The sequence below is a fragment of the Coptis chinensis genome, chromosome 5 (genome assembly GCF_015680905.1).
Source record: "Coptis chinensis isolate HL-2020 chromosome 5, ASM1568090v1, whole genome shotgun sequence".
Classification (NCBI taxonomy): Eukaryota; Viridiplantae; Streptophyta; class Magnoliopsida; order Ranunculales; family Ranunculaceae; genus Coptis; species Coptis chinensis.
The window spans coordinates 68,878,825-68,896,862 of NC_141460.1; positions in this window are offsets into that span (position 1 = coordinate 68,878,825).

The window sequence follows — 18,038 nt, forward strand, 5'->3', positions numbered from 1 at the left end:
CAAATCTTTACGTTTTCACGTAAAGGTTGGGTATTTCTAATCCCTAATTATTCATGGTAATCTCTACTAACTAATAACTAGCATGTGAAGCAATCAAACCCATTCTCATGGTGAACTAATTACTTTCTAGAGTAGAATAGAACATTACAACTGTATTTATGCTAACAAAAATCAAGTCATCATCAAGGCTTCCTTAAACCCTCTAATGGAGGTTTAGCCTTGAGTCATTAAGCTATCATTTCTGGAATAAGAACAACAAGAACAAGACATTATTGAATGAATAACAATTACTTTATTAATCTAATGAACAATAGTCTAATGATTCAAAATGAATTAAAACTGAATTAAAACTAATTTAGAACTTGAGTTTATGACTAACTAATTATGAAAATTAAGACAAACTAAAGCTAACCAAGTATTGAATTCTAAAAAAACTGAACTTAGCAATTATCTAACTAAGTAACTAAGTAACTTAAGAGCTAAGCCTTAGTCTTCTTTATATAGAAGAGGCTAGATCCACAATTTCGTGCATGAGCTTAGGAGCCATGTTTTGGGTCAGAAAATCGAACCCAAAACCTCATTACTTCAGTCCACAAAAGGGATTTTCAGCTGGAAATGACTTAAATAGCCTTTTTGTGTACTTCTGCTCCTCTGATTGGGTCAAGGCTTGGACCATTAGAAATTTTGTTCTGAGCCGGTCGTTTTACCGTATGGTAGGTCCAATTCTGAGGTCTGAGTCCAAAGATACGGCTTGCGGAAGTTTTGTTGACTTTTGTGCGCTATTTCTGCCCGCGTTGACTTTGACTTTTCAACTTTGACCGGGCTTTAAAAAGGCTCTTTCTCTTTGAATCTTGGAATTTAATCATAGAACTTCTTAGCAACCAACTTTTGCTCCTTTATCTCGCAAAAGGGTCGCATTTCTTCATATATTCGACTCCAATGCCTGAAATACACAAGAACATGATAACAGTACTAACTCTTATTTATTAATCACATAATTGGTCAAAAAGTAATATTGTTAAAGGGTTAAAACTACATTTTTGGGCTCTTATCACTTTGTCATATTCTACAAAGTTTTTTGTGTTTTGGTCACACTTACAATATTTTTCGAGTCTATCCATTGCATACGGTAAGTTTAATTTATCCATTGCTCTTCGGATAGCAGTCCCCATATCTGCCCCACTTCATCTCGGTTATTCATTGTAAACGGCGCGCTCTTGTAAAAATTAATCAGAATGGAATTGGCAGTTGTCCCGGTGCAATTTGCCACCACTCCAATAATTGCACAATTTCTTTGATCAACGGATTTGCACTAGCGCAACTTAATTGTGAGTAAGCCATTACTACTTCATCTTCTTCGACTTTCATTTCAAATTAATACACTTCGTCCATCTCAAATCTCTCGAGTACTAATATTTTTTGTATTTCCTTAAGTGACCATCGCCGCGGTCTCGTGTGTTCGCTATATCTATCACCTTCTTTCCACCTCACTAAGTCTACGATCGTCATCGATTCTTACTATTCTCGATTATCTTTCGCTCGTATAATACAGTCATTTCTACCTGCGGCACAAAGTACAAAACAAAAAACAAAAAAAACTTGATTTCCAGTTCCTACATGTTTAGTGGGCTTTCCTTTAGTGTTGGGATTTGTGTGGCAGGCCTGACTTTAGGGTCTATTTTCTTTTTCAAACTATATGAGTCGGAACAAAAACTCTGTATTTGGATCGGTGAGTTGGCTCAGAGACAACTCATCGTCACCAACCTCAAGTTTGTACCAACAGTAATAGAAAACAAACCCTTTTTCGTCGGCAACCTCACTGCCACCCATGAACGCCTACCACCAAATGATGCAAACACAAATCCAACCGTATAGATATAATCTAGAGTGTAGTACAACCCTACCCACCAGATTTTAACACAATCCAAAGATAGATTACAAATTTCCATAGATTTAAAGTCGAGAAAAATTGAATTTTTAAAGGGTTATCGGCAACGAATCAAAGCGTATTGATCGAAATCCGTCATCCACCTTATGAATATGATTCTTGGATAATGAACTTGCGACCATATGAAACCTTTTTACCGGAACATATTCGGTGATTCAATAAAAATGAAAAATATTTATCAAACCGCATAATTAAAAAAAAAAAAAAACTCGTTTTTTACTCGATTTTACATGAAGTAATAAAATTAAATTGTCTGTTCTCTTCATGATTAACATGTAGGCGACTTCATAATACTAACCTTTTCCTTTTTGTTATCTGTGCATAAACGTCTCCACCAATTTGAAACTTAATTTCCAATTCCTCATGGCATGCTGCCTTGCTACGCCATATCACTCACCCTTGTATATCTTTCTCTACTTAGTTTTTTTTCCCTTATACTGTTTGGCATATGGAGCTTAGCTAGCACTTATATAATATTTCTTAGATCTAGTTTCCTATTGCTGGTTGGATTCTTATCTAATCCGAAGTTGGCATCCAGTTTTAGTCGCTAAAGTCTTCACCTTCGAATCCAATTCGTATTTAACTTCTTTTTTCTTTCTATTATTACTAAACTGCATCTACATTTAATTTTAACTGTCTAATCCTAATATAAATCTTCCACTGGCATGAGTCGTCAAAATCAATTTTATTATTATTACATAATTATTTTGGTACGATTTTTGCCATCAATTTCTTTTGCACTTTTTTCTGTGCCACCCATTTCAATTCTCACTTCAGCCATCTTTCATTTAATTACATTGCATCCCATATAAGTTATTTTGACATTATTTCGTTCATAATAATTCACAAATTTTTCCTAACAGTCTATTTTCCTATCGTTTACATTTACACGACACTTTGTTATACATTCCGCTCACTTTTTTCTTATTCTATTTTTTCCTTGATTTTTCTTCTCTTCTTTGCCATATGAACTTTGTTCGCATGCCAAAGAGGGGGTGGTGTTTCAACCCCCACCTACGTGGCAAATGTCCATTGGTAAGAGTCTCCACTTTATTCGTTTAATCAACAGGGCTAAAACCCAATTTGCAATATCATAGATTATTGTACAGGCCCATTAACTCATGTGTCTAGGGCTGAACCCTAGCCACATGGCTTGCCACTTACGTACATTAATTTATGTCTAGATTTGTTTCATATCAAAGAGATAATCACCAATTAAAAGTCAGGTTCAATTACAATTACTTGAGCTATAAGAAATCTATACTCTACAGATATAAATACCAAACTATTTTTCATACATAACTACGTTCTTGAGACTTGATCCCATTGATAATTTGGGTACGTAGGTAACCGAAAGGTATAGTCTCATCCTTCTCCCGATCACCATCACTTTTCTAACTACTTTTCTACGTTCTTCATCTCTTTCGTCACCACTTAGTGTTTTGATCATATTTAGTCGAAACACTTGGCAGTAAACATTTCTAGGTTTTATCTTGGGCTAACAAGTTCAGAGATTGTTGCATGGATACTAGGATTTGAGTTTGCTGTTGCATGACAGATAACATTATTTCGGTAGGCTTATCTGTTTGGACACTAGTTGATGGTGTAATAGGAACTAGGTCTCTTTTATTGTTGATAGGTGGGTTTTGATAGTTTTGGTTAAACTGGGATGGAACCAATGTTCTGTTCTGATTGTTATAGGTACCTTGTCTGAATGTACTTGTTGGTTTGTTGAAATCTGGTGGTGTTTGGTTTGGTGGAATGTTTGTCCATGCGAAGTTTGGATGTTATCTCCATGGTGCATTTGGTACATTGAAAGCACATACTTCTTCTGGCTGAAGTGATGATATGTTTGTGATCAAGGGACAGGTGGCATCTATATGATTTAAGCTTAGACAGGAATTGCATGGTGAGGTATTTATGTTCATGACAGGATGAGGGTTTTGGTCTTTTTGTTTGGTTGTGAGGGCATCTATCTTTCTTGTGAGGGTTTCGATTAAGGTTTTCATTTCTGGATCTGATTTCACCTCAAAAATACCACTAGCCTTAGATGTACTGGGTTGGGCTATTTTGGAATTGGTTATGTTGCCCCAATGGGTACTATTTTCAGCTTGGTTTTCAAGAAAGGTTAAGGCTTTAGTTGCACCTCTATCCAAAAAATTACCATTACTCATGATGTCGAGGGTTACATTGTGTTCTGGGAGAAGGCCTTTGAAGAAACATTAGACAAGAGTGGATTTTTCTAGTTTATGATGAGGACATGAATGGAGTAGGTTGGAGAATCTATCCCATGCTTTGGAAAATGTCTCACTTGGACTCTGTCTAAAGAATTGTATCTTGTTTCCTATCTCTTCTGTTTTCTTTGGCGGAAAATACTTCTTCATGAAGGAGAACACAACCTTTTACCATGTATCGAAAGAGTCAGCCTTCTGTGAGAGAAGCCAAGCGTGACTCTTACCAGCTAGAGTGAAAGGAAACACTCATTGCTTAACCTAATCGTCGGTGACCCCCGGATGATGAAAGGTATTACGTACTTCATGTATCCGGCGTAGATGCTCGTATGATAACTCGTGTTCTAACCCATGGAAGATGGGTAAAAGATTGAACACATTCGGTGGAATGCAAAAATCGCTCTTGAGCGGTGTGAGTCGTATACCATGGAAGATGAGGCCCATCTTGCAATGGTGTGTAGAAGTTGGAGAGAGGCTCTTCAGCTTGCACTATTTCGTCAGCTATCTTATGAGATGGAGGACTAGAAACAGGAGATTGTCTAGGGCGACGAGCTCTCCTACATGAGTAAGTTTTATTCTTGCTAATAATAGAAGTGCCTGAACGCAGTATCATACACTTTTAGCAAGACCCCAAAACTATCCTAACATGCACAAACGGTGCAATGTATGCTCAAGAATCCGAAATTCATTTTTGCAAGTATGGAGTTTTGAAAACTTTGCTTTTGGTCTATATTTTACTATGCCCTGTTTAGAGGAACAATTGGGCGCGAGACTAGGATGGCTCTACTACACGTCTTAGAAAAGTAGGCAGTGACTTCACCAAGTGGTGTGCTACCAAGAATCTCACTCACGATGAATATGGGGGAGGGGAGTAAGGAAGATAGTTGGTCCACCGGAATCTGGTAACTGATTACTCTAAATCTTTGTGGCTATATTTTTGTTCTTTTCTGGAGGAGCGTGACTACTTTGGGCTCTAGTTGAATGATTTTAATTCAATTTTTTTGGTCTAGGGCTTTCAAGAATCAAGTCACGTCCAATTTACCTACATTGGGCAATGACTTCCCAATGGTTGTTATGTAGCTCGGGTTCAGCCTTATGCGCGAATGTAAATTGCAGTGCGAAAATTAAATTTCAAACAATCACGTAAGCATGCTTGAACACAGAAGGTATCCTCTTACTTGGGCTTCGAGGAGGTTTAGAAATTACCTCTCAAGCCGTGCTTACACGTTTCTTGAGGAGAAGGCTACGTCGGTTGGTGCGTGATCTGAGAATCAGACCCAACCTTTCGAGCTTTACCCTATTTTAAGTTACAATAAAGGCCCACTTAAAAAGCCCACAAGTTGGGTTTTTGATAATTTATACAACTTTGCCTTCAAGTGCCTACACTTAAAACTAAACTAATATTATACTAATCTAATAGATTAACTAGTTTTAGATTGATAACCTAAATTAACAAGAGTCAAATGGACTTAGAGTGTTGATTACCAAGTTGATTCATAGTGTGTGAGCTATGATCCACAACTTGCCTCACACTCTTGAACTTCCCTAGGCAATTAAAACTTTAATCCCTTAGTAAGTATATAACTTAAACTAAGTTTAACCCATGTTCATCATAAGGAATCAATCAAAAACCAATTTTTCCTAATTTTTTTTTCATTTTTCATTTTATCTTTAACTATTACAAATAAGTTCCACTGACTTCTCCTACTCTATTACAAAATCTGGGCTCGGAGTACATTCATCAAAAACCACTTGAGCTGCCAAAAAATTGGACACACGTCTCTGGAGGTGGCTGGGCGGTCGCCCCCTAGCTAGCTCTCAGTCGCCCGCCGGCGCCGGTGAAGCTCGGTCGTTCTTTGGCTGTGTCTTCATCTCTTTTCCAGCTTTGTTGTCCTGCAACCTGATTTGTAAGAAAGTATATCAGTACTGAAAAACAATAAAAAAAATGAAGAAAATTTGAAAAAATAGAAATGGAGATATGAGAATGATGCTCCCTTATTAGATTCTCAACCAATCACTGTCACTCCTTCAATCCATGATGGTGGCGTCATTTGAAGCTTTAGATAGTAGTGGTAACTTTAAAAGAGTTTGTTTTAAAAGTGAGATTAATCCTAAATTGTTTAGAGTTTGAGTGTGTGAGTTGTGATGAAGAAAGGTAGACTCATGTATGGATTAGATTGGTTTTAAGCTAATGAAAACAATGAAAACTTTAGTTGTTGGTATTGAAATGATTTGAAAACATTGAAAGAAAGATTGATTAAAACTTGAAATAAGAACAACAAGTAAAATAAGATTGAAGATTGAAATAAGAACAAGTAAATAACAAGTTTTGATTGAAAGGAAATAAAACAACAATAAAGTAAAAACTTGAAATGAAAAACTAGATAAGAAATTAAACAAACCAAATGGTTTGGATCCTAAGACAATGGATGGTTTCTCTCTCCCTTACTTTTGGGTTATATACCCCTAATTTTGCCTTTTACAGATTTTCCCTTCTCCATTACAAATTAGACACCTCACACTTCACTTTTGCTTTTTGGTTTCTTTTTTACTAAGGTAGGTTTTAGGAGAATGCCATATTTTGAGATAAGGGCCTCTATCTCTGGTCTTTTGAATTGAAGGCTTTGACTTTTGACTTTGACTTTTTCAGCACTTTTCCATAGTAGCTTCTGGTCTTCATAATAAGCGTGATTAAGGCTCCTTTTGGTGCTAAGACGCAGCTTTTATGATAAGTGGTCTGAAATACTCCTTAACCTGAAAAAGATAATAAAAGCTATGAGTTGTCTTTTCGTTAAGCATAAGAAAAGTTGTAATGCAGTAATAAACATGTAATAAAACACACATTTGGGAGCTGATCATTATGCAAACAAAAAAACAATTTCAAAGAGGAATGTAATGATAATCCCAAAGCAAAATTAAGTGGTAAAAAATTTCGAAATAAAAAGGAAACAACAAAACTAACAACCTCATCTAGCTTGGAAGTCTGCTTGCCAAATAACTACAAATTGATAGTTTGGCACTTGATATAATACAATTAAAATATAATACTTATTAATATATAAAAAGAACCTGAAAAGTCTATAATAAGTGCTCTTATTAATACAAAAAAAAACTCATAATGTAACAAAGTCTTTTCCGAAAAATACTTACTGGGATTTGTACTCGATGTATATGTCTATAGTTCAAGTTGAGTAGATGTCTAACATTCATAATGAAATGACTTGTGGAGAAAAACCTAAATCAGTGCGACGCGTTATGGTCGCTTGGCCATGAACCAAGGTGCAGAAAGAGAATGACATCGTTACGTCATGCAACTGAGTTGGTATTGTTCACCCATTTACTTAACAAAATGTCAATCTTTCTGCAAACAACTTATTAATAATAACAAATTTTTTTAAAAAAAGGTAAAAAGGAAAGAGTTGGTACCTCAAATACACCATTGACGGCTTGATTTTGGATTTTCGGCTTAGGAACAAATGTCCTTTAATACGTACACCAAACTTTTCATCAAAATAAAATAAAACAATGATAAACAATCTACCGATCATCATCAAACATCAATTTAATTAACTACATAATCAATAAATAAAAAGTTAAAGGTCAAAGATTCATTACCTTAAACGGACACGGAAAATCAACACGATCGGGCTTTAGTGATTTAGAGTTGAACATTGATTAGTAAACAGTGACTGGTTACTGATTTTCAGCAATGGTGAAAAGATAATAATCAATATTTTGTATGAGAAAAGTTTTTGGGGTTTTGAGATGAAGAGATGGAACACCTTCGGTTTATAAAAGGGTTTTAGAAACTTCGGTTTATAATTTGTGATTGGGTTTTTGAGGATCTTCAAATATCTCCATTTTTTTTCTCAGATATGAGTTGCATGAGATCATGACTACCATCACATCCAAATTTTTAAAAATTAATATTAGTACAATTCCAATACATTGCCCATATGCAAAAATAGTTCAGAACATTATTTGGATAACTAAATCATGTCATAGTATTGGTTAAAATATGATATTAGCTTATAAGTATCTAGAGAAGAAAAAGTGGTATACCTTGCCTCTTTTATCTGTAAAGTCTTTGTCTCCTACTAAAAGTTATCTAACTCACCTTAGCAATCACTCAATTAGTATCTCCCTGACCCGCCAAGCATTTGAAGATTTAATTCCCAATTGCAAGTATATATCCTTAGACATCACATTAAGAAATCATTGATATATTATATATCTTTATTCCAAGTCCAGCTCCAGATCAAGTGATCAACTTTGAGATATTGTTGGTCATAAAAATATATTTTTCCCAACTGTAAGAGTTAATATGGACCTATTTAAGTAACTTAATGCCCCCCCCTGTCCAAGGTCATTACCATTTCTTCAAGCATAACTTAACTTCTTGGAATTCTTCACATGGTTTCCATCTAGTAATGACACACAACATAAAAGTTAAAAAAATTGTACAAAATGTCTCGATATTCTATAAAAATATTAGAGGAGTACATTAGCCACTAAGCTAAGTCAAAGTATACAACTATACCAACAAATAAGATGCCAACCATGTCACTGTAGATGAAGAATGATAATAATAACACAAAAGGCTCATGTGTGCTTAATTTCTTTTGAAGTTAAAATATTTATCTCAAAAATAATAGAGGCATTCAATGTACAGGGGAGAAAATGTACTCCTAAAGTTGAGGAGCATTTGTGTAACTTGTATATAGAATGTGTGATTGCATTTAGAAAAGTTGCAAGATTCCCCAAATGTTAGCTTAAAAAAGAACGTTATCAGGAGCACTTTGTAGCTTAAGCAGGGTCTCTAGTAAAGGAATTGAAATGGAGATAACTTAGATGGAAACTTAGCTTGTACATTGAAACTTTAATATTGTAGTGAGTATACTTCAAAAGAGTTTAGATTAGAAGTCGAGGTTCATCCTAAATTGCTTAGAGTTTGAGTGAGGGAGATATGAAGAAGAAAGGTAGACTCTTGTAGGATTCGAATGGTTTTAAGCTAATGAACTTGAAAACTTTGATTGTTTGATTGAAATGACTTCAAAACTTGAAAGGAAGATTGATTAAAACATTGAAAGAAAAGCAAGCAAACAAGATTTAAGATTGAAACAAAGAACAAGTAACAGGTTTGATTGAAATTAAGAAAAGGAAATAACAAGTTGATTGAAATAAAATAAAACAACAAGAAATTAAAAACATGAATTGAAAAACAAGACAAGAAAATAAACAAATCAAATGGTTTGGATCCTAAGACAATGGATGAGTTTTCTCTCCCTTGCTTTTTTTTTATATACCCCTACTTTTGCCATTTACAGATTTAGCCTTCTCCATTACAAACTAGACACCTCACCCTTTCACTTTCACTTTTGCTTTTGCTTTTTGGTTTATTCATGACCAAGGTAGGTTTAGGGATAAAGTCTCTATAATTTGAGATAAGGGCCTCCATCTTGGTTTTCTGATTTAAAGACTTTGACTGTTGACTTTGACCATTGACTTTGACTTTTTCAGTACTTTTCCACAGCAGCTACTGGTCTTCCAAATAAGCGTGATTAAAGCTCCTTTTGGTGCTAAGACGCATCTTTTATAATAAGTGGTCTGAAATACTCCTTAACCTGAAAAAGGCAGTAAAAGCTATGAGTTTTCTTTTCGTTAAGCGTAAGAGGGACTATAATACAGCAATATACGGATAATAAAATGCACATTTGGGAGTTGATCACCAACCCCAAATAGCATCTTGTTTGTCCCCAAACAAGGATGAGAGAAAAAACTAAGATCACAAATGAGTGATTTATTATACGTTATATAATCTCATTTCGCAGAGTGTGATTGCATTGACCATATGCAACAAGGCCTTAAACTACTAGGAATTCCCTAGTGAATGAGTTTTAAGCCTCGTGAGAGTTTTCCAGTGAAGGTACTCACAAACTTCTTCTATTTAGTACAAAGGGTCTTGTTTCCTTATTTATTCTCAGAAGTTCATACATCTCATTAGTGGTGAATAAGGACAAGCTCTTTTGAACTTATAATAACATATGTACAATAATTTAAGCATCTAAAGATAATTATACAAAATATAAACAATGAAATGCAAAAGCAGAGTCATTTTTGAGGCTTTTGGAGAGCTTCGTTTAGGTGGGTTCTCACAGGGGTGTGTTGCAATCACAACTCTCTAATAGATTCACTCAAGGTTTGATCTCTCAAGTGCAGTGGGTACTTATATTCCTCGCATACTCAAATGACGTCCAATAAAACCGAGATTGATTGATCACGCTTGCCACTTACTATCACACCAACCTATTCCTAATCGAGCTAGAGGTCTTTTATTAGGAGTTACGGGGCTAGGGTGATGGTTTAGAAAGAAAAAGGAAAGGAAAAACAAAATTTGAGAAGTTGAGAAACTAGGTCTTCAAGATACTTGTAACTAGAGAAGAACCTCATTTTGCTCTTTTGCTTCTGAATTGTGATACATATTTTTAGCCCTTTGGCTTTGTGACTCCATATGATTTTGAATTTTCGGGAGTTCTAACTTTGCTTTTGATTTTTTTGTTTTTGATATCATCTCCTTTTGATTTTGAACTTTAGGGTGATTCAAATTTTGACTCCTTTAGATTTTTGGATTTTTGGAGTTTTGGTTTTTGATGGGTCTTTTTTTTCTTTTTCTTTTTGAAGCAAATAACTGTTCTATTTTTGTACAAGGTCTTCTCTTCTATTTTTCTGATAACCATCTAGTTCTCAACTGATCAGCTGGGTAAGCTTTTTATTATGTGTTGTGACAGGTTAGGAATTAGTGGTGAAGAATAAAAAGGCTTTTAGAAAGGATGAAGGCTCAAGAGGGGTAACTAGAGGAAAACTATATTTTTGGGTTTTTAATGTTTATTTGGCTATATCAATCCAAAAAAGGCCTAAATTCTCTCGTAGGATATGACGTGGTGATCAAGTAAGTGGACGTGTGGTCTTTCTATCCGAACATCCTTTGTGTCATCACTCAATAATCATTTAGATGAGGCTTCTAGATAGATTCTCATAGGATATGGAACTTAATTATTCTAATCTTGGCTTCGGAAACTCACTACTATATACACACAAATGCTGATGCATGACATTCATGAAAAGATGCAGAAACTATTGTATGTATATTAGTCTAAGTACGAAGAACAAGTCCTTACTCTATTGCTATAATGAGACTTCTAAACTTTTTATTCATCATAGAAAAAGGAAACAAGACTTTTTAATACTAAATGGAAAACTATTTTTGGTCTTTTTTGGAAATATTTTTTTTGAAAGGAAGAAATATACTATTATATATACTATATAGAAAATGCATAGTTTTTACAAAATGTTACTATACCACATAGAATTATACTTGTCCTCAAAGTATGAAGAGATAAGGAAAGAGATTACCATAGAAACATGAGCAAAAATGGCGATTTACCTGTATTTTGTTCTTCATGATGAAAATACCCCCCCGCCAAATAAGTTTGGGGCGTGGGTTGTTTGATATAGAATGAGAAATACATGATTTATTATACTAGGGATATTTATTCTACTATGAAATCTTTTTGGGTTTTTGTCTTTTTGACATGCAGAAAATCTAACATGCATGCATGATTATTATTATACTAAAAATTCGAAATGTAAGGTATGTGTAAACAACTATCTATACAGACACATATGAAATGTATGTGTGTGTGTGTGTGTGTGTGTGTGTGTGTGTGTGTGTGTGTGTGTGTGTGTGTGTTTTTTTTTTTTTTTTGAAATAACTGTTTTTCTCAAGCTAAAGATATCTCTAACCATATAAAGGTTTTGACAAGAAGATAAAATTATACGTTGATCCAGTATCATTTTGGTTACTCCGGGGCGTATAATTTTCATTTTTATATCTTCTAGTTTTGAAAACTATGGATAGATGTTTTAAGATACTCGTACTCAAAAGCTATGATTCTAAACGCTAAACTGTTGAAAACAAATCATAACAGGTAATCTAAGGCAACTTTCGTGTCGACTCTTTATTGAACCCAATCCAGTCAGACTGCGGCTTTAGTTATGTGTGTTGAGGGTTTATTCCCCCAACACATAATGGAGGGGTTTATTTGATTGGACACTAGTAGATGGTGGAACTAGGTCTCTTTGGTGGATTTTGATAGTTCTTGTTGAAATGGGATGGAACTAATGCTCTGTTATGATTATTGTAGAAACCTTATCCTTGTCTAAATGTATTTGGTGGTTTGACGTGATTGGTAAACGAACCCTAGAGGTGGTTGGGTTTGTGAATTTTGGGTGTTGCCTCCATGGTACCTTTGGTTGCACAAATTTCTTCTGGTTGAAGTTTGAGCAAGGGACAATTGGCATCTATATGGTTTAAGCTTAAACAAAAATTGTATTGTGATATGGGCAATCCTTAGTAACACATAACTGAATAACTGATCCTCAAACTGCCCTTAGAAGAATGGAGATTGCGTACTTCTAAGGGTTGGTCTATGTGGAATCCATTGCTCATTTTGTTTTTGGAAAAATCACATAACTATTGATGTATTGAGACTCTTCTATCATGATAACTGAGAAAAACAACTATTTTGACAAAGAAATATAAAATAAAGAAAAAGAAAATTGTATACTCACTCCACAGGATTACACTACTCAAACTACGAGTAAAAAATGTTTTACAAAGAATATGTGAGATATACGTGGACTAAGGCTCCAACATTTACAACCACACACTCCAAGTGGAGTGGTCTAATTACCTTAATGATGCACTCCAATGGAATGCATCGAGAAAACACGATGTGTCTTTTATAGTCAAGACTATATGTGGGGTCGTTTTATGTCAGATTCCCCAAGACTATGCATATGATGGATGATATGATGTTAACTATATACTAATAGTCTAAACAGTTGGGGATCTTTATAGAAAAACATATGAAAGCATACACCCCCAAACAGAATGAGATGATGCATGTGGAGTGTAAGATGCATAATGATAAGAGAATGTTTGTGTAACCTATCATAGAACTTATGTAATAACCCATCATAGTTGAATTGTCCAAAAGAGTGAAAGGTTGGTAATAGATGTCCTTCATGAGGCTCAAATGATGGGGAATAGGACATACCAGGTTTCTCAACTATTGAAATGATAGACTCTTGTGTTTGTATATTGGGCAAAGTCTCTTTACTGGGAAGGTTTAGAAAATTATGAATGATCTCAAATGCAATAGGCTTAAGTGCGAATTTGAGGTTTCTTCAAATTGGTTTTGTGGTGCTGTCCTCAGAATTTGGTGGATTTTTTTTAATGGAGGTTGGATTTCAAGAGGTGTTGAATTGGGGTGGTGATGGTTGGGTGGTGGCTTTTCACATGATCTCGAGGACTCAGGGAATTCTTCATCTAGTTTTGGCGTTTCCACAAGATTGTGGTTCATATATGAAATAGTAAGGATCTAACAAATTTGTTCCATCGATAAGTCTTTAACGACTGAACTAAATTGAAAACCACTTTCCACCATAGATTTTACTCCCTATTTTCCAAGCATTTTATTTTCTTTGTCCTCTCTGCCTAGATCTTCATAATTTTTTCTCGATGCCATTTTCCGAATGTGTCGAGTCCAATACATGCTCTTGAGTTTATTCTGTCGGAGTTTTCTCATTTATGGGTGATGATGCATTAAGGCATGTGAGAGAAACTATGTCTTCACTTATATAGTCATCATCATAAGATCTAGAATTCACACGATAGTTAGGTGGATGGTGATGGGATTTTAATTGGTCATTAATATCAAGACGGGCTTTAGTAATGGGCTTTGTTATAGTAACACCTTGTTTCTCTTGTTGGTTGGGTTCTAGACTGGTGGGAAGAATATTAGTCTCAGATGTGGTATCTTTTGAATTAGATTGGAGAAAACATAAGGTAGTTGCTATTTGTTGAGTTAGTATTGTTTGCTTGGCCATTTCCTGGTAGAGTTGGCCGTCTATGATGGATGGTGTAGTGGAATATGAATTTGATATGGATGGTGATATGAATGGTAATGGGTTTTGGATATAACCGTACTCTGACTGATCATATGGATATGTGAAAGGTGGTTGACTATTTGTGGTGGAACTTTATGAATTGTCGACATGATTAGAAAACTATTGAGTGTATGGGGGTACTAGGGAATTTTGAAAATTGAGGTTCGTAATTGTAAGGAATTCCTGTAGTAGACTTGAATTCGGTATATGATGGATAATGAGATAACCAGTGATAAGGACTACCACAAAAAGAACAAGGTTCTGGGCTTGCATTGTAATTCCATGATGGTTGCGATGCATATTAATAAGACATGAATGCTCAATCAATGATGATGCACAAACAGTAGAAATTCATTTTTTTGTATTTTTGAAAATATTTGCTTGGGTCTATAATTTACTATGCCCTGTTCAGAGGAACAATTGGGTGCGAGACTAGGATAGCTCTACTACACGTCTCAGAAGAGTAAGCAGTCACTTCACCAAGTGGTGTGCTACCAAGAATCTCACTCACGGTGAATCTAGGGGAGGGGAGTGAGGAAGGTAGTTGGTCCACCGGAATCTAGCAACTGAATACTCTAAATCCTCGTGGCAATATTTTTGTCATTTTCTGGAGGAGTGTGACTACTTTAGGCTCTATTTGATTGATTTTAATTAATTTTTTTGGTCTAGGGCTTTCAAGAATCAAGTAACGTCCAAATTAGCTACATTGGGTAATGACTTCCCAATGGTTGTTATGTAGCTCGGGTTCAGCCTTATGTGCGAATGTAAATTGCAGTGCGGAAAATAAATTTCAAACAATCACATAAGCATGCTTGAACACACAAGTATCCTCTTACTTGGGCTTCGAGGAGGTTTAGAATTTACCTCTCAAGCTGTGCTTACACGCTGCTTGAGGAGAAGACGACGTCGGTTGGCATTTTATCTGAGAATTAGGCCCAACCTTTTGAGCTTTACCCTATTTTAAGTTACAATAAAGGCCCACTTAAAAAGCCCATAAGTTGGGTTTTTGACAATTTATACAACTTTGCCTTCAAGGGCTCAAACTTAAAACTAAACTAAAATTATACTAATCTAATTAACTAGGTTTAGATTAATAACCTAGATTAACTAGAGTCAAATGGATTTAGAGTGTTTATTACCAAGTTTATTCAAAGTGTGTGAGCTATGATCCACAACTTGCCTCACACACTTGAACTTCCTAAGGCAATCAAAACCCTAATCCTTTGGTAAGTATGTAACTTAAACCAAGTTTAACTTATGTTCATCATAAGAAATTAATCAAAATCCAATTTTTTTTGTTTTTTTATCACTAACTATTACAAGCAAGTTCCACTGTTTTCTCCCACTCTATTACAAAATCCAGGCTTGGAGTATAACTGGTCATCGCGAATGAACTGAACTACGAAAAAACTGCACACACTTTACCATGTACTTGAGGTGGTTGGGCGGTCGCCCTCGCCACGTTGTTGGATTGACGTTGGTTTTTGTCAGTTTGATCAGCTCCTCTCCAGCTTTGTTTTCTCGCAACCTGATTTGTAAAAAAAAGTAGACAAACTAAGAAACAATGAAAATAAAATGACGAAAAATTGAAAAAAAAAAATAGAAATTGAGAGATGAGAATGGTGCTCCCTTCTTAGATTCTCAACCAATCACTCTTACTCATTCAATCCATGATGGCGGCGTGATAAGAGCCCAAAATTGTAGTTTTAACCCCTTAATAATATTACATTTAGACCAATTATGTTTATAACATCATAACATCTCTCCTTGCTATGGTTCGGAACAAATCGGATCCGAAATTAAAAAAAAAAAAAAAAAAAGTTTTCGGTTCGGTTTTGGTTCTCTAACTCAAGAGCCCAATCAAGTCTGGTAGGGTTTTGGATCTGCATTGTTGAAAAGTGGAACGGTTTTGGATTTGCACATATCCGAACCAATCCAACCTATTGCTAGCCCTATACACAAAGCTAAGCCAAGTTTGACTATATTGTTTATTTTGCATCAAGTTCATTAAAATATTGGGCCGGACTGACAAAGTCATTATGATGGGTACTTGGATAGGGGCCGTGTTATTGGGTCATAGGTTGGGGGCCTAGGTGGTTTCCTAGATGGCCTGCCCTCATAGCCAACCCTTAACTTGTTGGAGTTGGACGTGACTACATGAGGTCAAATAGTACAATAGTCTTTCCCATATGGGAATAATGTTCATAAGGGGTTCATAAGGCCGTGTCCAATATTTCAGAGGTTTTCATCTTCAAATCCTCAATAATTGTGTATGAGGAAGAGGGAAACAAATTGACATCCAATTAGGGGTGTCAAACAACAAAGCCCTTATGCTTTTAAGGCAGGGCCATCGCTACCCTCATTATATTAATTTGCCTTGATGGCCAGGTCGGGTCAGGCCAATACTTAAATCTCAAAGCCCTTACCTGCCCCTCAATCCTCTCAAGAGGGCTTTAAGGGTCGGGCTTGAGGGCCAAGCTTGAGGGCTGGGGTACTATGTTATACATTTGATTTACAAAATGAATTTAGAAACATTAACTAAAAAGGATAAAAATGTACGCACATCACAATTAAAACGTCAAACTACTAAAAAACTTGTTAAAGTTGTATTAGTCAATTAAAGTCAACTAAATTCATTTCATAAAATATTATTATGAAATTATAAAGTTGGCAAACTTAAATGATAAACGTACTTTTAAGTGATGTTTAGTGTATTAATGCTAAAATGAAATATATTGCAAGATGATTCATTAAAATCTATGTGATAAATGTGCGAGGGCCTACTGAGGGCTTAACAAGGGCCTAGGATTAGGGGAGGGCCTAAGCTTCAAAGTCTAAGCCCTTACCCTCCCTTCAAAGGCTTGAGGTCTAGGTCGGCCCGCCCCATGAATGTGTGGGCCTCATTTTGAAGTCTTTTTCAACCCATGGGTTGGGGCGGGTGGAGTTGAGTTGTGGTTGAGTTTGAAGTTTCTATCCTAAATCTTAAGATGGGAGGAATGATGATGAATGAAAACCTACAAGAACTTTTTAACTTTTCCTATTCATCTTTTCTTCTATTTCTAATGAGTATTGAAAGACTAGTGTTTAAGAGAAGAAAACATTGAAAACATGAAGTTGTGTAGGATTAAAACATGAAAGAAAGAAAAGGAAAAGAGGTAACTTTATCACTAATTACACTCATTGATGACTTCAGTGAGTGCAACTAGTGTTCTTGAGATTGAATGACAAGAAATGTAGAGACAAGTTGATTGGAATGAAAATATTAAAAACAACAAGTATTGAATGTAATGGAAACAAGAAAACAAGATAGATTGAAATAAAGAAATAACAATACAAGAAAATAAAATGCAATAATGTAAACCTACCTAAGAAAATATGATAAATTTGATCTCAATTTTTGGATTGTCAAACCAAAAATTGGATAATGCTTTCTCTCCTTACTTTTTGCTTTTATACTCCTACTTTTACAATGACTGATTTGCCCTCTCCCTCTACAATCAAGACATCTCACTCTGTTTTTTTACTTTTCATTTTTACTTTATGCTTTTGCTTTTTCTCTTTCTTCTTGACCAAGCTAGGTTTTTAGTAAGGCTTCTTTTGTGACAAGGCCATTGATCAGCTCCCAAATGTGTGTTTTATTACCCTTACATTACTGAATTATAGCCATTTTTACGCATAATGAAAAGACAACTCATAGCTTTTATTGTCTTTTTCAGGTTACATAGCAATTCAGACCACTTATCATAAAAGCTGCATCATATCTTAGCACCAAAAAGAACCTTATTTACACTTATTATGAAGACTCGAAGCTGCTATGAAAAAGTGTTGAAAAAATCAAAATCAAAGTC